General features: G+C 48.9%; 1 protein-coding gene across 4 annotated transcripts in view; it reads right to left on the reverse strand.

The window, feature by feature from the left end:
• The window catches only part of LOC126578891 (uncharacterized), a 59905-nt gene extending 38581 nt beyond the window's left edge, over nt 1–21324 (reverse strand). The window contains exons 1-2 of one of the 4 annotated variants that reach the window (XM_050241896.1): nt 21245–21324; nt 18383–18769 (exon numbers count right to left, since the gene is read on the reverse strand). The gene's annotated coding sequence lies outside the window, so the exon portion shown is untranslated. The other 3 variants (XM_050241894.1, XM_050241895.1, XM_050241897.1) reach the window with 3 other exon arrangements.
• Nucleotides 21325–21889: the final 565 nt, after the last annotated feature.

Here is a 21889-nt window from a genome sequence, read left to right on the forward strand (position 1 = left end):
CTCCACTTTTCCCCACCCCCTGTTCGACAACAAGTCCACCCTAATCAACTGCCAATCGCGCGTCGTTCAATGGATTTTACTAAAAATAAAATAAATCGCCCCGTGGGTAGTTCCTTCGACGGCAAGTCAGGACCATTTCCGGCCATTTTCCCCGGTGACGACGTCCCCTTCCCCCGTTACCGTACGAAGGGACACACAATTTCCGGCCATTTCCAGCCGGGGGCATTGGGATCGATCGAACGGACTCCCTCTGTCCCGTTAGTGTGGTTGCAATTTTATCGATTGCTTACCCGAGTGCTACCCAGGGCACAGGCCCCCGACTAAATCCGTTTTTGCTTCCGTCTGTTTTTTCTCCCTTACTCTCTCTCTCTCTTTCTGGGTTGTTTAGTCCTCGTGCTACATCTTTACTGTAGCAGGAACGCAGCAGCAGCAGTGGAAGGTCGGCCTTCTGGCCTTTTTCTCATAACTCAACCGGCCATAAAACAAGCCCGATAGACTTCATTTTCATCGGAAGCCACTAAATCCACCAGCTTGTCGGAGACGTCGCGTCCACAGCCAGTCCCCGGTGCCTCCGTCCTCCGTCTGGCAAATTAACATTCGACTGGCGGGGTTCATTAGGATTATCCAAGGAGCGGTCGGTCGGTTGGTCGGACGGACGGATATGTGAACCGTAATTCACCCGTGTCAAACCGAGGTCAATCCTTGATCTAATTTACCAGCTCAGGTGCACACGCTGTACGGAAAGGGTTTTCGAGGGCAAACAGGTCGGCCCAGCGAGCTCTGGCTTCGGTTCAGACCGTTCAGGTGAGGTCGAGGACTTGTAATGGGAGCAAAAGGCTCCGAAAGGCTCTAAACATCGCACCAGCTGTGGTCTAATCGTCGTTGCCGCCCCGGGGGCTTAAACGTTTATGTCCTACATACGCCATGATACATCCGCAATGATAAACGATTCCGAATGGCTAGGGGACTTGTTTCAATTTCTGTTTGACGTAAAAAGGCCGCCCATCATTTTGATTCCAGCTGGCGGGAAACGTCATGCCCCATAGAGCCTACCAAACCCAGTTCATCTTTCCTTTCCGGGGGGCTCCACAGTGGCCTGTGTATAAATCCTGTGAGACTCATCCCGGTACGTGGTTGATTGGTTTATTGGATTGACCGACCGAGCAACCGACCGGACCGTTCGGTGAGCGTGCTACCCCTTTGGCACTGGCACTGGCGCCGCAAACACACAAACATACACAATCATGACACCGGAGGGGGCTCACGAAAATCAATAAAACTAATAATCTCGCCGACAGCTACCTCACACGCTCCATTAAAACGCGGCCATCATGCTGCGCCCTACTAGCGGTAGCAACCGTTACCTGTCTTCATACTCTTTCACCTTCCGCTTTCTCCTTCCCTTCGCTAGTTGACGCCAGAATTGGCCTACTTCTCGTACGAGGAGCCCGTCCCCGACCATTTTGCCCGGCGGCATACATACATTCATCGACTTTGCCGTTCTCACAAAACGCTTTCCATCCTTTCGTTCATTAGTCATGCAAGCCGCAATGGCCGGGGCTGCGGCTAAGGTCATAGGGCGCACCGTCGAAGACCCTGTCCCCCCGTTCTGCGTCCCCTTTCAGCTCTTTCTCCTGGAAAAGCGCTGGCTTTCACTCGGCAAACCAACACGAGACGTGCATGCATTAGGTTGTGGTGGCAACAGTCGGGTTTGAGGGTTGAACCAAGGGTCCCCAATACAGGCCCAGTGTTGTGGTGTGCTGTGCCATGTTCCTTTACAGTACCTGTGAGCACCACCGGGTGGGACACACCGCACAGTGTCCGCACACACATTCGCATATTAGTTCAAACCTCGAAACGGTCACCCATCGGTCGTGTGGTTTCGAAGGACATCCCACAGTGTCACACATGTGTGCGTTACTCGGGAACTGCGGTTCTTCGTTCGGTTGCATCGGTTTTCTGCCACACCAAGCGACCAGCAACCAGCAACAACAGCACCAACCCAAAAAAAAAGTGCTCCAACACAACCACCAAGCACCAAAGGCGGCGAGGACAAGGCGGAACTTTTGCATATTTAATTTTCCAGCCAGCACCAACCAAGAACCAACCCGTGGCCGGTTGACAGAAGGAATGGCGGGGTCGCGAACGTTCGCGCAAGTATGACATCATTGCCATTTAGCTGTGCCAACGAGTTTGCCAAACGAGTTAGGGGGCCCAAAAAGGGCCGCAAGCCTTTTTCTGTACGACTACGAGACTCAGGCTGGAGCCGGTCGGCCACACGATGCTGGTTGGTTGGCCGTGTGTTTATGGTGCCCGCCTAGTGCCTAGTGCTTTTTGTTTAACATTAGTTATGTCGGTCTATTTATTAGTGGGCCCCTCTTTCTATCCACTCCTCTATTCAATGTGTCTATAGAGCGTGCGAAGGGTGTATGGGGATTGGTGATGCATCCGCATTTGCTTTCAGTGGAGGACTTCCGTTTTGCGCTGGAAGGATTTGTAGGGGCAGTCTAGGCTGTAACCTTTATTACGTTTGAGCGGTTTCCTTGGGTACCTAAAAACAAAACTAAAATGCCGAATGGTCAAAATACATGCTGTACAAAAAATGAAATCATAGTTTTTCCATTTTTTTAACTCATTGTAAATTTTAAATGTGATTTAAAATTGTGACTTAGTTAGGAAGCAGATAAGCGTAAGCTTGGCTACTGTTCAATAAAATCGCACCCGCATATAAACACACATCCATTTTGGAAAACAGCGAAAACCTGCGAAAATACTTGTGTTGGTAAAAGGCATTTTCTATTCAGGTAAACTCCTGCTGTAAGCATACCACTTCAAACTACAGGAGAAAAATAATGAGTAGCACGAAAATAATGACAAAAGGCGTAAAGTAGCACTTTAGTTTTACATCAACGTGTAAAAAATATCCCAAAATCCCTTAAGCAGCATTGGTAATCCACCGGCCAATATGAGACTCTTTGGTGCATAGTTAAATATTTCATAGCTCTGGCATCCGACATCTCAAGAGGTTTAGTAAAGCAGTATTTTAGAAGCAATTGAAAACCTCACTGCAGTTGTTAGTATGTTTCGAAATCCGTACCTCTCCAAAGTGTCGTAATTCTTTGAAGAAGACTTTAGCACCAGCTCATTGAATTGAAAACAAAACTCGTGGAATAAAAATTCTGCCAGATAAAAGTTTGTTCAAAGCACCAGAACCTTCACTACGCTCGACTCAAGTGCTTCCGAGATGCGAGTGATATTTTGTTTCGCATTATATAACAAGCAACACGAACTGTATCGTACTTACTCACCCCCACTTACAGAAATTTTCAAACCACAAAACGCAAACGCTACCCAGTAAATCAGAATGTGCTCCAGAGCTTAATTAAAATAGATGCAAACGGTCTAATTAGCAGCAACAGCAAACAGCTACTCGAACTGTAGTTATGACATCGGTGAAGTATTGCCGCAGATTTTAATGTGTACGAACAAAAAAAAAAACGAATAACATACCAGCGCGGTTAATGAGCGATGCTATGAAGATGCACCATCGAGCCCAAATCCCCTCGCAGTATGGTACAGTTTCAAAATTGTTCCACAATGCGCTACCAACCGCCACCACTTTGGCAGCTTTTTTCTGTCGCTTTCGCGCTTTTTTTGCCCCTCCAAAAAACCGCCCAGTTTCCCTACCAACGAAAAGTGAAGTAGGTTCATATTGCAATTAAACCCACCACGCGGACCACTTGAGGTCCACGATGCGACATATTTACAGCATAGTTGCAACATAGCATAGCACCAACAATGTAGTGCGGAGCTTTACTCTTGCACCTTCATTCCCCTCGGAGGCAGCCATTTGCCTGTATGCACTGCAAATGGAAATCAAATCGTACCGCTACCATTTTGTGGTTGCTTTTGTGGCAGCATAGAGCACTAGAGTCGAACAGGAAAATGAATACGGTGCGCCCTGCTGCTGCTGCAGCTCGATGTTTAGTGCTGGTGGAAGGTTTATGAAAAGGATTTTCATTTATCCTTTTGTGCTGTTCCATCCGGTTTCCGGTTATGACATTAAATTGTGTCTACCACTGTGACGGATTCATATTCAGCACATTAAATGGAGAAACAGTTTTCGTAACACTCCCCACCTCTCTTCAGTATTGCCAGTGGCGTAAATGTTTGCAATTTTAGATTTCACTATTATTTGTTTGCTATTTCTGGTCGCATAGAACAAGAATACTTCGATCTCCGTATAGCACCTGTCTGTCGGCTGCGCTCCATTTAACACCAGCTCACAAATGTCCCTCGTCATTGCCCCAGTGGCGTGCCCAACTAAACATCGAAAGCCACGTTCCAGGTATTTCCGTTTCCCGGGAAACGCGGTCACCCATAGCTTGGTGCTGGCTACGGAGAAAGCGAATAAAAAACCCGTCAAAAGCACCCGCAGTGTTCGAATGTTTACCAAAGCCTTCAAAGCGTCGCCTGCTGTGCCGGGACTTTGCTTTGAAATCGAACAGAAACCACATCCCAGGGCGGGGCTCATGCAATCAAATTCTTTGGAATGCTCTCGGTCGCTGGGAGACAACAGATCGCTGGCCTCTTCTGCTCCCGACATTAAAGTTCCTGGAGTTCGCTAGCGATGGCACTCGGAAGGGATCGGAGAGATCGGTTCCATTTGCCTTTTAAAGGAAGCGACGATTGGCGTAATGCAAATCCAATCAACCAGCCCCGGGGGTTCCCAGGGTCTACACAGGCTACAATTTTGCATAATGCTCGGTAATTATCTACGTCAACAGGTCAGTTGCATCGCGCGACCCCGCGGGATCCTCCGGAATTAATGTTCCATGTTTCATCGCTCAATTATGCCGCGAGGATATCCTCGGACCATTGCGGAGCACCGCACTAGTCGAGCCGAGAGCAATCATTGCATCGAACTCATCGAACTCATTTGAATGATGCCAGCTAGATTCGATAGCGATCTGTGCGCTTCACGCGATTAATGGAACGGAAATGCCAAAGGCCGTGATTTTCCCTTGCATCCTGTGATGAGATGCTTTCACCGATCCCCCGCCCCCCCCCCCCCCCGCCCCCCTCACGAACAAATCTATCTGACAGCAAACATGGAAGCGAACGCCCGATGCACCGATATTTATCATTATAACTGGCGGCATTAAATTACTCCCCCTGGCCCCCTCCTCGTTATGTAATGTGATGCTTCTGCGCGACGAGGGATGATGACAGATATGAAGAGCATTTACAGAATACCGAAACCACTCATCACACCCACACACACGCAGACGCAGACAGTGTACGGTATGATTAAGTGCGATTGGATTAATCAACGACCAAAACGACTAACCAGCTCAGCACCGTACCGATGTAATGAAGACGGTAAGCCACATCCACCGTAATGATAAAAGGATAGTTGGCACCGCCCAACCGCACAGCACCAGCTTCTCCACCTCCTCATTACGCTTCCAAAATGCTCCATCCAACGCCCAACCTATCCATTAAATTATCACCAATCAATCCGTGAAAGCAGCCGATGATAGATCATCTCGGTCGCGTAGCCAACAGGCAACATCGTTGCCGCTAGCGCCGAGCGGTTTGCTGCTCCGGCTCCGGCAGCAGAACATAATTTATCCGCTCGAAACAACGACTTCAATCGGTTTCGGTGCGTGAGCACGACGCCGTCGACGAATGTTTACCGTTTGATGTTTGCTTGCTCGGCTCCACATTGGCCGTCCGAGAGTGCCAAAAACAACCAACAACCAGCACCAACACTCCACTACCGGCAGCATCATCCTGGGATCCTTCCTCCTTCGTCACGGCACGTGCCTTTCGTTCTCATCCTATCGTTGGTTCGGCCTTGGCTCGGCTTCACTGACTTTAACAGCACATTCATCAAAGTTGAAACTATACCCCGCGTCGCTTTTCACCCTTTGGGAGGGTGTGTTTGTGAGCCAGCCTGCCAACCAGCCAGCCGATGCTTTGCGTCCAACCGGAAATGATCACCACCACCACCATCTTCTTGTAACTTCCACTCCCGCCGAGAACCCTCGAAACATGCGCTACATTTCACCGAAATGCGTCGTGGTGTTTCGGAGATTCGGTTGATGGTGAGTTTTTTGGGGGGAGGTAATACCAAGAAGCAGCAGCACCCCCGTGCAAATGCTAATCCTCTCAATTTACATGATAAAGTGACGGAACATTTTCACTCTTATCGAAACATTTCACACGCCCTTTCCCTCCTACCACGGGTTTTTCATCGTTCTCCGACACTTCAAGCGGATGCGAACGTGAAAGGGGGAGCTTTTTGCTGGGGAAATAAATTGGAAACCGCTCGCGCTGGCGGGCTGGTGCACCTTAGACCGCGAATAGTTGCAACAGCAGCATTTGAGCAGCAGAGTTTGTCACGCTGAGTGCATCATCATCATCATCATCGTCGTCGTCGTGGTCGCTGACAAAAACCGGTGGGAACGGCAGGAACAAGCAAACGATCGGTGTTCAGCGAGTGCATCGGGAGGGTTTGCTCGAGCCCTGACACCAACCAGCGCAACCAGCGTCACAGCGATTATGTCACCCTGTTTGATGGGTTTTTTGGGGGGCAAGGATTGTGTCATCCCACTTGCCGTATCGTGGTTGCGGTTCCTTTCCCGGGGGTTGAAGGTCTTACTACATGGTGTATGATGATTCGCGCTCCCCGCTGCCGTCGTCTCGTTGTGAGCCGTGAAAGTAATGTATTTATTCACTTCGAGTCACACCGATTGCATGGAGTTGCACGAAGTGACGGAAGTTTCCGTTCCCCGAGACCCGGAACGCGTCAAGACGAATGATCTCTTTCCGGGTAAATGGTGTGTGATGCTCGTGGAAAATGCTTTTCCCCCTTTTGGAAATGAAAATGTTGGATGGGAATAAATCTCAGAAGCTGGCAAAGATTAGGTTGCAGTTCTGGTGCAAAGTAGTGAACGGGCGCATTAGCATTCGCGCTGGTTGGACGTTGCGGTGCGGTGTAGCCAGCAGATTGGAACTAATGATAGAATAAGTTTTCCTTTCACTTCGAAGGACGGAAGGCTAGTGAACGTGGCATCGATCATCGGCGTTTATAGCATTTATTTTTTATCGCTTGATAATTTATGGACTTGTCTGTTCATAATTTATAGCTCGCAGTAATGGAAGTGTGGAGTTTCTATCAGTTTATGCTATCTCGTATCGTTAATCATCAATTATGAACGACGGACGAAAATGTCAACATAAAAGAATGTTTTCGAATGGATTCATAAAGAGGTTAGGAAGGATGAGCTTTCATACCATTAACTGTTGTGTCGAAAACTTTGCAGGACTTCCCCTTTTATCCATTTCTTTGGTTACAACAATACGTTATGCAGGAATACTTAGCGCATGAGTAATATGTCTCTATACCTTCCAGCATGCATGTTAGCATGATCCCATCACCACCATCTAGCCTGAAAGCTCTCGAAAAAGATCACCAAAGTGCTGCACTATCCTCATCGCTGTTTGCAACAACAACACCAGCACCATTAAACTGGCAAAAAGTAATGCATACAATCACTTTTGGGTGAAAGCTTTCGTGAGAAAATTGATGCCCTTTCCCCGGTTTCGTGCCATATTTCGTGGCTTTTGATGAAAAATGTAAACCACCTACCGTCGTTACGAAATTTTAATGCATAATGTGCATTCTAGGGAAAGTAGTGTCCTCCACACTGTATCTCTCACGAAATGTATCCGTGAAGCGCGCTACATCCGCGAAGGAAACTAGCCAGGCGTAACCGACGCGGTGCTCCAACGGATCCATGTTCGTGGAAACTTGCAGCATAAGTGGAGCATATGTGCGATGCAGCAGCAGCCGTTCCTACGAACCCACATCATCGAGCACCATCAAATCATCTCATCATCCTCCTTGTACTGCCAGGTGGTGGCAGGTTAAGGAGGTTCGGATGCTTGTGATGCCGAAACTACTTACAGTGCCGGGTGACGGTAACACCGGTAACCCGGTACCACGCCTGTATCGGGCTCGCTTGAGCACCGCGATAAGCGTTCTGACAAGCGAACGAGATGCTTACCTCCGAAAGTCGTCCTCCGACTCCTCATCCGTCGCAGCAGAGGGCAAGTATTCGTGCAGCGTGCATAAAAGTGAAAAAGAAAACACTCATGCTGGGCCCCTTGCCAGCCCCCTTTTTTCCCCGGTCAGGATGTTTCCTGCATTTCGTGATGCCGCTCAGAAGGTTGATGATGTTTATATTTGCATAATGAACTTTTCACTTCTCAGCTTGGGCCAGGAAATTTGAGCGCCACTTGCACCAAAAGAACCTTCTCTCTTTCATACACGCGCACGTGCACCGTTGCAGTTGGCAATAAACGTTAGTTTTCGCAAGCAGGATTGCATTGCACTGCATTATGCAGGGGTTGCTATGCTTCGAACGAAACACCAGCACCAGGTTTAAGCATAAACTTGCCGCGCGCTCGCGCCACTGGATCATAGCAATCGCCGACACACGGGAAAACGGGGATCACAAACACATCTCTCAGGCCCTCTATCCATCCCACTCTTGGCTTTCATGTTTGATAAGATTGCTTCTTCCTTCGGTTCGAAAATGGAGAACGGTTCGTTCCAGTTCGTTCTGCGCTCCTTTGCACTGCGAGATCAATCGATTCCTCGCAAGCCGATTCGAAATGGCAGAATGCATTCAATCCTCTGTCAAGCACATGCTAAAGGCCTCGGGATGTAGTAGAAATAGATCTTAGAGCGCCGAGAAGAGCTTGTACATTATTTATGTGGGAAAGTAAATTGCCAACTCATGTATCGTTCCCACGGTGGAGCTGTGTTCTAGATCTGAAAGAGTAGAACCAATAAAATTCCTAAATTTTCTTCTCCATAAAAAAGACATATCTAGCCGGGGATCTAATTCAATTATCCTATTCCTTTCTAATTCAAATCTAACTTTCGGATGGGAGCTTTCTGATGAATTAATCAAATGACAGCATCCAAGGGCATCGGTCTCGACACTCCCTGTCTATCCTGGTTGGGAAATCAATTTTTCCTTCCCTCTTTTTGCTTCGGAGCCACACAAGTTAAAGCTAAGCCATATTTAATCATCGCGCATGGAAAGAGGAATCCATCGGCTGGGAATCGAGCCAACAACATGCTACCAACCTTTGAGAGAGCAAAAAAGGCCTTCCCAAGCCGTTTTCCCGCGTTGTTACTGTTCCAATCGGTTACTGGCACTGCCGGCAATCCCCTACCGTCCGAAGGTTTTCTCGTAATCGTAATCGATACGAGAAAGCCCATCGAATCGATGTGGATGAGCGATTGTTTTTGCATTTTAAATTATTTATCGATCCCAAAAAGGGGGCCTCACGTCCCAGTTACGAGGCACAGTCCTCAGCCTGCATGCCATCACCACCACCACCCCTCGGGCGGCAGCGGAATGCTAATGAGAAGGACTCGTCCTTTGCTCCTCTTTTTTGTTCCACTCTTTCGCGCTCTTCCCTTTCCTTTTTTGTCAGCACAGTTTCATCTGCATTTTAATCACCGCACAGTAGAACGAGATAAGCGAAAATCATCGAACACGCTGAGCGTAATGATGATGATGATCGCGATGATGAACCTTCATCGAAATTGGATTACAATTGAGCTGAAGTGTTGTGAACAGCGAGTGTATCCTTTCGAATTCAGTTTGTTGGTTTGCGACTTTGATTCGTTTCGCAACTTTTTTCCGCTTTTCATTTGTTTCCACGAGTGTCCTCTTCGTATCGTGTCCTGTGCTTGAAATTCCTTTTTATGGAGCACTGGATGTCCTGAGTTTCATTCACTTAATTGTAAGCGTAATGACACTCGATGCCACTGCAAACTAACGGCCTCGTTTCATCGCTACGTAACAGTCCGGTAACGAAGTCAAACAGCATGCCCATCTACAGGCCTTCCATCGCCATTATCATACTTTCAACCAGCTCGACAACGGTAGCACAACGACAATCGATACAACAGGAAGCTTCGCTTTTATTTATTGACAACCATTTGTTCCACGTGACAGGGCCGGGGTGTCGTTTGCACCGATACGATAGGATGTCTGTCGCTGGTACTCGATTTTCATTCCCGAGTACATCGCGGAACCGTTCCACGCTGGAACATCGTTAGTCACCCAGGTTGATGACGCGCGCCAACGCAATCGAGCCCCAATCCATCGCTGCAATCACTCTCCTAGCGTTGCCGGTGTTTTCGTTGGGATAAATCAAAGGCATGAGCATAATTTGGTTTGTTTTATCATGACCGCCACAGACACAGCACAACGACCGGGCCAGCTCTCAGAAACCTTGTTTAATCAAGCCCAAAACGAAACGGGGGAAGCGAGTGGAGGTCCTCTACATCGTCATCATCGTCTGATCATCAAACAAATATCCGGGCGTATTGCGCTCTGTTGCCCTTTGAAGAAGTAGCAGCAGCCCAGGGCGATGATAATAATTATTAAGGCAAAGTGGATCACCTGAATGCCAAAGAGCACCAGCATAGCGGCGCATCAGCACCGGTACATCAATCTGCACACAGGAATGTTGTACTGGAACAGGGTTTTCCAAAAAGGGAAGCCAGCGTGGAACATGGCCTTAAAGGCATGCCATTAAAATTTACACTTTTTTGATAGATTTATGAACCATAATGGGAAGGTTCACAGGAATGGAAACAAAAAAAACGTAGCTTTTGGGCGACGGCTGAACATGAAACCCTCAAGTAAATGAACGCATAATCCAAGTGAAATCTGAGTGGATTTGATTCAAACACCGCCCTCGTGTGCGTACCGCGTTTGATTTCTTTGAAGCACGAGCAAACAGCCGTTACTGCGCTTTAACTGCTTGCAACCAGTGCGCCATCTATTCCCTCTTCTTTTCAATGGTTTGGTATCAGCCTCTGGCGCGTAATAGGAGCCACCGAAGCCATCTTCCCTTCTGGGTAGACAAAGAAATACGAAACACGCAGCGCCCGGTATCCCAAGGATCCGTCTCGGGGAATGATTTTCTTCGCAGAAACTCGCTCTGTCGTCGACGCCTCGCTCTTCATCCTCTCGCTCTCTCTAGCAGTGTCATTTCACACTTCTTTCGCCGCATCATTTGCCGAAACTCTTGGCCCTTTTGGGTGTAGCGGACGGGGGGAGGTTTTTTGTTTCATCAAAGAGCCGAAACTTTGTCGACTTTAAACTACGGGACGACGGGATGGGAGTCGTAATTTCGGCCAAACGCCAAAAAACCGTTGTTACAACGGTCGCTTTATCGATGGTGAGATAGGGATAAGAGTGGGGGTTCAAGACGCTACTTTTTGGCCCGTTAAACATCGCACAAGATAAGACAACAAGAGGGCACTAGAGTGATCGATCGTTGGTGCTCGGCAGGTCTTATTGTGGCACTCGAAGCACAAACTCGTCATGCTCAGAGCGTTGTCGATGGTCTAAACGAATAAAACTACTTTCGAGCAGACCGAACAACACAATACCGAAATAGTAAATTCGGTTTCTAACATCGGAATCGACTAAACAATAAGCTCGGGTACTCGGCTCCCGTCCTCGATGCTCTCCGTTCGAACCGAACATTTGTCCCCGTGATCTTCGCAATCATGAATCGCACAAAAGCAGCCAGTACCGAGTCACACACATGCACTCATACATACACGGACACAAGCAACCCCAAAGCGCGCTGAGGGGAAGGAAAAGAAAATTCAATTTCATAATTTCCTTCGATCTCTTTCGATTCGATTCTCGTTTACCGTTTGGACTGGCTGGCTACGGGACGGAACCGAACCTCAACCACCGCTTTTCGTTATGGCGCAAACAAACACCGACCAAGGAGCGTATGTGTTCATGGCGGATTGGTTGAAATCGTTGGAAATTATTGTTCGAAAAACTAGATTTCCTGCCGCCACTCCCGTTGCTCTTTTGTGAAAAGTGTCCTTTTTGTTGGTTTTTGTTCATTCGTTAAAAATCCTGCCCGCCATTTCGTGACCCTCATCTGGGATGTAACAGCAGTGTTACTGCTGTTACCGGTGTTATTGAATTGCTCCTTTGTCCAACTCAGCAATATGAGCCCTGAAACGGATCCCAAAATCATCGAAAAAAAAACGTAATCCAACCTTCCACAGCTTTAGAGCCGGAAAGTAGCCCATTTCGCTGCGACATGAGCGGTGCTATCCGAGAATAATTAATGCATTCCTTCCCCACCCTACCCCCGGGGGGTCACCTATCCGTGTCGGAGTACGGAGAAGTGGCTAAGCGGCTTTGCCGGTCTCCGTGATAAAAGTAATTCCCTTTACTCGCCCTGGGCCCCACCGTGGCGCACTTCGTGTATAAATATATATATATTTTTAATGCTTAGCTCATCCTGCTCCACTCAAAACAAAAACCGGACACCCATCCGGCATCGCTTCGCATTGGCCGGAACTGATAGCCGAACCGCTGACAGCACCGCTGCCCACCGGTTCCCGGTACTCCCGGTACGCTACTTAGAGCAAAGTGCATTAATAATCGTTAAACAAATGAGCGAATCAAATTGAAGTCCACTACGCACAGTGGCAGCAGCGGGTCCTCGAGCTTCAGCCGAAGCTCTTCGTAAATTAGTGAGGTCCAAGGGAGACCCGACCAACGGACCTTTACCTTTACCTTTAGCTGCAGCGCTTTATGTGGCGGTAAAAAACTTAAAACAAAAATAAAACCAAGCGGAACCACTAGGTAACGAACGGTGACTCGAAGCGACCAGAAGCCAGGAAAGCTCGAAGCAGCAACCGAAAAGATCGACAGAAAGCATCAAACCCGGCGTTTGCCGCACCGGTATGCCGCACCAAAAGGCGTCCCGTGGCCAGTTGATACGTTAAAGATGGATGAAGTCGCCATCGCCGCCACCTTCAAGTGCCAGCTCTCTGGACCTCTCCCTCTAAACTCCATTCAAGGACATTGTTTCCCTCATTCCGAAGGCGGCGGCTCGACTCGACTTAACGGTTATGATTTTTACGGTAATCGTTGTGGGACCTCTCGAGGCGGCGATGGCCGAAAGAAGCTCAAAAGAGCATTAAATTTGCCCAACGACGATGATGGCGATGACGATGACCAGCAGCAGCGACCGGCAGCAGACGAATCACTCTTCTTCTGCTCACCAAAGCCGGCGGGGTCTGCGGTTTTTGCGGACTATTTGGGACGTCGAAACCGTGATGTCGCGGAAGCGAAACCAACCATCACGAGCGATTCTTTTGCTTCCACTTTTTCCCCTCCCCACACCACAATGACGATGACCGAAGGAGGAGCCATTACCGGTGGATTATTAAAAGCCATTCCGCCATTCCGGCTTTATTTCTTTGGGCGAAAAAAAAAATCCGGATGGAATGGGCCACCAGTGAGCGATTTGCGCCCGCCCGTGGCCACCGTGTGCCGTTCGGTCACGTACGAAATGTTGCGGATAAGTCAAGTGAGTATCCTCTCGTGGGCTTCTCGTGGGGCTACCGGCTAAATGCCCGGATTTGGCCAATGGTACGGTCGACCGGAGAATCGGTTTATTGGATTGGACGATTGTTGGAAGGGCCGCTATGGCCGGATGGCCGCTCCAGACTGACCGGAACATAACCAGGCACGGCCGCTGGTGGCTCTTGTGGTCTCAACAGCCGCTGTGGAGCCTTTAAGAAGAAGCAGGGCATCGTTTAGTGACCGGATTGATGAAAACTTTTCCACCGCAGTAACGTGGACCCTTTTTTTTCCTAGCGAGAAAAGTGTTTAGCTGAAACACAATCACTGGAACGCGGAACAAACCAATCCAATTTCCAACCAGATTTAGGCAACAAGATTTATGCTTGAGCCATCCGGGGGGGGCTGAACAGAAAACGGAATCGTTCGGGGGGCTTTTCGCGGCGGGCACAATTTCACTTCACTTTTCCTCTCTCGCTCTCTCTTTCGTTCCGGTTTTGGGGCTTAGGAACGCGACGCGCGTTCCCGGAAACATGATTTATGGGTTCGCTACCCTTTCAGAAGAGGGTGCAGAGAGTGCAGGGATGGTAGAACGGAAAATGGAGTCAAGTTAAGATGATGTTATGTTCTATTAAGTTCGCCCACCCCACCCTTGAAAAGGACAGATAGCGCCGCCGACGACGACGACGACAACGATGGCCGTGTTCCGGCAACGGATTACGCACATCAAGTGCAAACAACCCGACCCCTCACAGCGAGGTATCTAACGCCACTGAGAGACAGACACAGGCACAGACAGGCACTAACTCAATCAGTCCAGGCTGGCCAAGGACCAAGCCGCTTTTGGCCAAAGACGAGCCGGGAGTTGATTGTAAATATTTGACGAACATCCGGCGCATTAATGAGGGAGCCACGAAGTTTGAGACGTCGCTCGAGACGTCGTCCTCATTCCCAGGAACGTCTCAGGGAAAACCACGGCCACTGTGGCACTGGTTCGTCCATCCAGGAATCTGGGCAGGGTGCGCGCCCGTGGGATGGTTGGCTTCAATTAATTATTGATGGCAGAAATTGGCGCACAACACAATCTCGGCCGGACGCGGCGGCGGCTACACGGTCACGTAGCATCCGCCTACCGCCGTTTGGACGTGGTCTGGTCGCCTTGCATGATGGGCCTGGCTCTCGAATAACGGTACGCGGAACGTACCGACCGAGTGTCTCTTCGTCCTCTTGCGATTGGCAAGGGTCTGTTCCGCCATGGATCCTCCAGCGGCTGCTCCGGAGGACGGAGAATGATTAAAACCCTTTTTGGGAAACAATTTAACGGAACGGAAATGGGAGGCAATGGGGGTAGGATGGAGTGAAGTTTCTTACGCGCACAGGAACCTCACTCACTCGTGGGGCATCGCAATGATGCGGGTGCAAAGTGGCGATGGCGTGATGGTTTTTAATTTTCCTTTTTAACCAATTGAATCATACCGGCGAGCGGATCGCTTCCGTGGGTGATTTGGGAGCCAAAAACCCTCGTCATCCGCACTGACACGCTCGTTGATCAGATAGGGCGCAGGGTGTGGGTCTCAATCGGTCTCACGTAGGCCGCTTCTGCCCAGCGGCTCCGCTACTGCCTGGTACTGTCTAGATAAATGCGCAATGTGATAGTATCTGATTTGACGAAGGAACTGTAAATGGTACGCACTTTCGTGGGAAGAGATTTTGCAGCAAATTGGAGCTGAAGCATTATTGGTTCGCTATCGAGATTGTGCTACAAATACTTCGGATCGTTGATACAAATAAATGAACAAGCATTAACCATAAATCGGTTAACTGACTGTAAATGGAGTTCGGGATCGATTAAAGGAACTGTCGCTTTTTAGGAGTGATGAAATCCGCCATTGCGTCTTTCGTTGCATCATAACGAGACCAGCCCTTGGTTGAATGAACATCGTATGCAAATTTCCTAATGGTAATAGCGAAGCTTATCGCAGGAGAACACACAGAAAGCATTCATCGGAAGCGAAAGGAAGTTGACCTGAAAAAGCCAGAACAATTGGCTTATTTAGCAATTCAAATAGATACCCATTCTAGTCTAGTCTAGTCATTCCATTTACTCCATGAAATCATCGGAATAACTTTAGATTTTCCGAACAAACTATATGGTTTATGAGTTGATTCGATCACTATGCTGTGGTAAATCGCTCCTTTCCTTTCTGTCACTGAAGGGAGCTCTCAGATGTACAGGGGCGTTATGCAATGGTTTTTGATTAGAAATGTACAGTAAAATATCGATTCTAAATTCGGAGTAGACTCTGTAATCATATCCCGTTTTAAAACTGTAAACCGAATCTTAACGTTAGATCGCATTCTTTATTTTCAAAATCTATTTTATAAAGTGTGTGAAATGCACTTTTTTGCGCGAAAAATGCGGCAAGAACTGTGGTTAGGTTCTATTACAATTGCCAAAGTAACCATAGAATAAATGGATTATGTACCATTAACAACTGAAACTGTTATCAAAATTATTAATTAAGAGATGTAAGTTTTAATAATAAATGCATTTTTTGTCGTGAGTTTTTAGACGTAAAAATTTACTCCTTTTCAACGAGGAACGTAATAACGATCCCGGAATCACATACCAAACAACGTTGCTATTGTTTCTGACATGCACAACATCCATTCAACAAATTAAACTCTACTCTCCAAATGACTAATATATTTTTCTAGCCATCTCAAATCAACTAACAATTTGCATTCCACTAAAATGCACCGTCATCATCATGAAGAGTAATATTCGAATACAAATAATGACAGTGTGGTCTATGGCAAACCATTACGACTTCATTCATTCGACGCGATATTGCAACACAGCTTTTTAAAGCATTAAATGTAGCCCCCATTCCAAGCGCTATTCAAACATCAGTCCACAATCCCATTTGCACTTACAACTTTTTGAATTCAATCACGCCACCCGCCGTTATTAATTACAGACCCCCAGAATTCTCATTAATTACCGAAAAGCCACTGAAAAGGGTGATGCCATTATGATGGACATCAAACGCGTAATCGGTTCACTCTCGCACCCCGTAGTCTGTAATTGGTAAATATCGATAAAAAGAAACGGGAAATTCGATGCCAAACCAAATCCGTGGTCAATTAAACGTGCAAACAGAGTAATGAGGTTGCGTTCCGATGAAACGATAAATATCGCCCAACATTGATTCCCATTCCAGGATTCAGGGGGAAAAGTGGGCTCGCAATGATAATTATAGGCCCGCTGCTCTGGCCTTCTGCCCGAAATTGTTCCCTGGAACTATCGGAACGCTACGCTGTATCACGCCAACCTGACTCGCGTGCCTAGGACTGACGGCCCTGTCCGTCAGCCACCACCGGTAATCAGTCACGCAAACGTCACCATCATCACCATCGTGTCGCTCGTTGGTTTGCTCGCCCAAGCAAGCCCACACAAGCCCAATTACACACCACAATCGTACACACGATGTCCATCCGGACACAAAATGGACGCCACAAAGTTAACAGTCAGAACATTAATGGCCCGGGCGTTTCCGTGGTTTTTCACCGTTTTTAAAGCCACTTTGCAGCCATATCGCAGCCACCGCACACATCTGCATGCATGACATCTGTCTGTCTCGAAAGGGGAAAGAAGGTGAGGGGGTTAGCATTTTAATGAAATTCATCTGCTCATGCCACATCCAATGCTTTCGTCCGTCGTCCTTTTCGGGGGGAAGGAAGGGTTTTGAAGCCGCGCATCGTTTTATGACGGTGTACGGCTCATTTGCAGGAGGAACTCCACAAGGAATCCACAAGGAAAGGATCCCTTGGGTCCCTGCCTCGTGACCGATAACCCCCTTGCCGCTCACCACCACCGAGGGCAAGTCGTTAAAAAAAAGGAGAAGGAAACTTCCGCTTCCCGTCAAACGGCATAACGGTCATAAAAAGTGGTCCGAACATTCTCGCAATGAAGTTTTCCAGCTGCCATCCTCTGGACCACCGCCTGAAACCTCCTTCGCCTCTGCTGACTCCTGACACTAAACCCCCCGATGGGTGGGTGGCTTTAATTTCGATTATAATCGCAATCCAACGGCCACGTGGGGTCGTTCGGTTGGTCGCTCGTGTGGACTGGTCGCGATAATTTGAATTCCCTGTCGGTTCTTGGCTAAATCTTTCACCGTTCGTAGCGTCTCACTCACCTATTCACGGTGTCTAATCGATCGCTGGCCACCATCGCCCCCGGGGATTCTCGTATCTAGGTTCTAGGATTTTCACGAAACTGGCTGCAGCCCTTTCAACCCAACCATCTTGCCAGCGCCATCGCCAAGGACCATCCGCGGTAAAACTGCACCAAAACTGTCATAAAATATATTCCCCCCTCCTTCCTCTCGTTCCCTGCTACCCCGGCCACCCCTAAAAACCTTTAGCTCCAAAATTGCGAACGGCTGGATGGCTGGCTGGCTGGCTAAAAGTTTGAATATTTTCCATCGCCGGATTCCTCTTTGTTTATTTATTCCAACATTTTCCGACCGAGCCGACGAACCGGGGACCGAACGAAACCGAGCCGAGACTGTTGGTTGTTTGGCGGATGTTTTTGGGGCCGAGGAGCACGAACAGAATGAATGAATCCTGTCATTAGATTCCGACGATGATAAGCGTAAAGGTAAATCGGGTATCATTTATCTTGTGGGCCCCGGGAACCCCAGTCTCGGTCTGGCGGGCCAGAAACAACCTCGACAACCAGGACAACAAAGAAAACAACGGTTGATACAAATTTCCGCTCGCCAAATTTAATCTACACCATCTACGCCGCGACGCATTCGCGGAGGATTGTGCGACTTTAATATTTAACCAGCTCCCCCGAAAATGGAGAAGCATAAAAAACACAAAAGAAACAAATGTATCTGTGTGTGCCAGGGAGTAAAACAACTTACTTGGTACGCGAAAGGCTCGATCGATCGCTTGTTTAGTCGGCAGCCGGTCCCGCGAAACGATGGGATGCCACAGATATCCTCCTTATCCCTTTCTCCCGGGACGTCGCTGCAGGTCAGCTATAATGATCACTCGCTCTCTCTCTCTCTCACACTCTCTTGGGAACACTAGCAGCACCGGAGCACACCGGATACACCAGTAACGCACACGGTAACCGGGCCACACATGATCGAGTCGCTGGGCTGTCGCTGGGAACGTCACGAGACTTTTGCTCCTTCTTTTCGATCGCACTCGCACTCGCACCACCTTTTCTCACATACACCACTACACTCTCGACACACAGACGACACACCTGCCTCCCTAGCGAACGGTTGACTCCCTGGTGGGACCTGGTGTTGAGTAGAAATCACACTCCATTCATCTGCGCATGCAAACTAGTCACAGACGAGTGAGCAAACACGTGAGAGGGCTGGCGAGGAAGGAACTAGGAGACTGAAAGCGCAAAAAACAACAACACACGAAAGCGAACGCGAGCATTAGCAAGGGGCCGGGGCTGGGAACGTGAAAATGAAATGAAGACATGTCACGAGGATCGGAGCAAGCATTAATCATCGTGCGCCACGCAAGGCCCGCTGGGTTTATGTTTTTTTCGGAAGGGAGCTTAATCCGAATCGATTACGACAAAGAGAGAGAGAGAGAGCGCGTGTATGTGTATTTCTGTGATGGAGAGTTTCGTCTCGCCCTGCTATTGAAGCACACATACACCGGATCAGGACTTGGACGGTCAACAGCCGAAGCCGTTGCCGGTGCTACCTTTGTATCGTTGCGAGTTCCACTTCTGTTCCCGGTCCCGTTCCCGTTCCCGTTCCCATTCCTGTTTCTGGTCAGCACCGCCGCTACGAGCGTGTAAATTTCATTTTCCCGCCATTACATTTTTATGAGATTACCACCACCACCACCACCAACAACAACAGGATGCCGGAGCACCAGCACTGGCCGATGCCAAGCGCGGTGCGTCTTTCGCTTTTGTTTACCCCATTGCTTAGCGCGACCAAACGCCGGATCGCACACCGTCGTTACGCCGGAAATGGTTCCTTGTGCCGCATCTATTTCACTTCCCGGCCCGCACACGGACACACGGGCACACAGGCAGACAGGCTGGCAGGCCAACGGTTGGTTATGGTCGCTTTCGCATCTCGCATCTCGTTTCCCTCGCATCCGGGCGCCATTATTTGCTTTGGCCACCGGTTTTTGGCGCACAGCTCGCCGCGTTAACACTCGAACACTCGGTGAAAGTGGTTTGTTCGTGAAGGAAGGTGATGGTTCGAGGAAGATGGGAGGATGGGAGGTCCCCGGGAGGTGGTTTCATATCCTTCACACCGGACACCGATCCGCAACGCAGCGGAGAAGATATCCAATCAAAAACCAACCAACCGAACCCCCGCCCAGAGAGAGTGAGAGAGGTAACGGATCGACCGGAAACGGACACACGGAACGCACAGACACACAAGCGCGGTGCGAAACACACTCGGAAGCGGCCCAGGCAGCACAGGAAACATAATCATGGCGCGCAGCATTTTCCGTGTGGTTCGCGCGAGTGTATCTCTAGTACGTCGTGCTTACGGGATGGTTGGTTGTATCAGGGGACGGGGAAAGGGGAATGGTAGGTAACGTAATCAAAATTTATGTGGATTAATGACGACAGCTGGCAGCGAGAGGCTGGCAGAATGTGGAGTGATAGGAGCGGAGACGAGCATCTTGATAACGGAGTTTCACCGAGCGCCAAAAGTCCCGGTGCGTACGTGGCCGAACACACACATACACGCCCGCACATATAGCACACAAACACCGAGCACACAAAGCGTCAAACGTTAATTAGTAAATTTATTTAGTGTCGGCGTTCGTTTGCCGGAATTCGCGTTCACCACCGACTGGCCTCGCTTCTGCCTCGATGCTTTTTGTTCTGCTTTCACTTTTCGCCTGCGCCAATATCGGTAGCACCATGCTGCGACCCCACTGGCCATGCCACTTCCTGGTGTCATCGTCACGGTCGTTTCCGGCCATGCTTAATTAGCATTCCGTTCTCTGGTTCGCACTCGTTCGCACTGCGTTTTGCGTTCCACGTGCACTCGCTCTGGGCGCGCAGCGAGCGCTTCACACAGAAATTAGCATAACACAGGAGCGGAGCCGTGGCACTCCTGTGTCTGCCGTGCAGTGGTTGACGAACGGAGGAAAGAGCATGACGAGAGAAAAAAAAACACCAGCTACTAGGCGCCTCCATCACCGGGCGCCTCCATCGGGTTCGTATCGGGTTCACTTGTCGCATTCTCAATTATCGTCTGTCCGTCTGGCACCCAAAAAAAAAAGCCTTCACTACAAGACTCGGTTGCACTCAACATCGTCATCATCATCTCTTCAGACCGAGATCGGTTTTCCCGTGGCTTGTCTGCGGTCCGTACCGGAGCACAATGGCAATCTAATTACTTCTCTTCATTTCGAGGACTTGCATTTTTTTTCCCTACTTTCACAATGCGTGTTGTTTCTACGCTGACAGCACCAACCACACCTAGCACACCAGACACACTATTCGCGCCAATTCATTGTGTGCACACCTTGCACACAGAAACACACAACACTTCAGTGACTCTCTGCTTTCGGGCACTGCAGCTCCAAAAAGCTCCAACCAGGATGGAAACCAGTGAGATCCAATTGCAAACTGCAGCTCTACCTGACGATTTGATTCGCGCCACGATGTACACCGTTCCCGGGCAAAAGGCGAAAGAAAGCGACAAGTCACTGGCAACCGATTGCCGTGGCGAGGCGACGCCAACAACAACAACAACAACAACAAACGGACAACTCACAGCAAAACAGTGGAAAACACGCCGCCTGCCGACCGGCTGTCCGGGGAATGCGCCCTATGAAATCAACGCGCCACGAGCTCCAGCTGGTAACTGACGGCTACGCAGGAGTTGGAATTCTCTTTTAACAAAGCGATGCCCCGAGTCAGACACGAGCGGTGCTTTCGGTAGCTAGGCTCTCGCTCGTTCGCTCGCTCTCTCGTTCACGTTTATGCTGGCCATCAGTGCACGGTTTGCTGTTCAGTTCATGGTTTCACATTTTATTAACCGGCCGAAGGATGAACACATTCGTGATGAACACACGGTCCAGGGTTGTATTTGATGGTTGGTGGAAGCAAACATCAGCATAAACAACGTGCAGCGTGTACTTGTGATTAGTGGAAGTGCATCAGACACAACAAATATGTGGCTTTCGGATTAACTCCGTCGTGATGTTCATGACAAACCGTAAACACAATGTATCGATTCGTGTAAGTAATTAATGCAGTGCAGTGCAGAGACGAATGGTCAAACTAAGAGTCCGTTGTTCAATTCAAACACAACCAAGCGAACCATTATCCATTACTTTTTGAAGCTGATTTACTATTCTCACATTTACCTATCCTTCCTCTATTAATGCGACTATCGAATTCTAAACCAATATGATCC

This window comes from Anopheles aquasalis, chromosome 3, assembly GCF_943734665.1.
Source record: "Anopheles aquasalis chromosome 3, idAnoAquaMG_Q_19, whole genome shotgun sequence".
Classification (NCBI taxonomy): Eukaryota; Metazoa; Arthropoda; class Insecta; order Diptera; family Culicidae; genus Anopheles; species Anopheles aquasalis.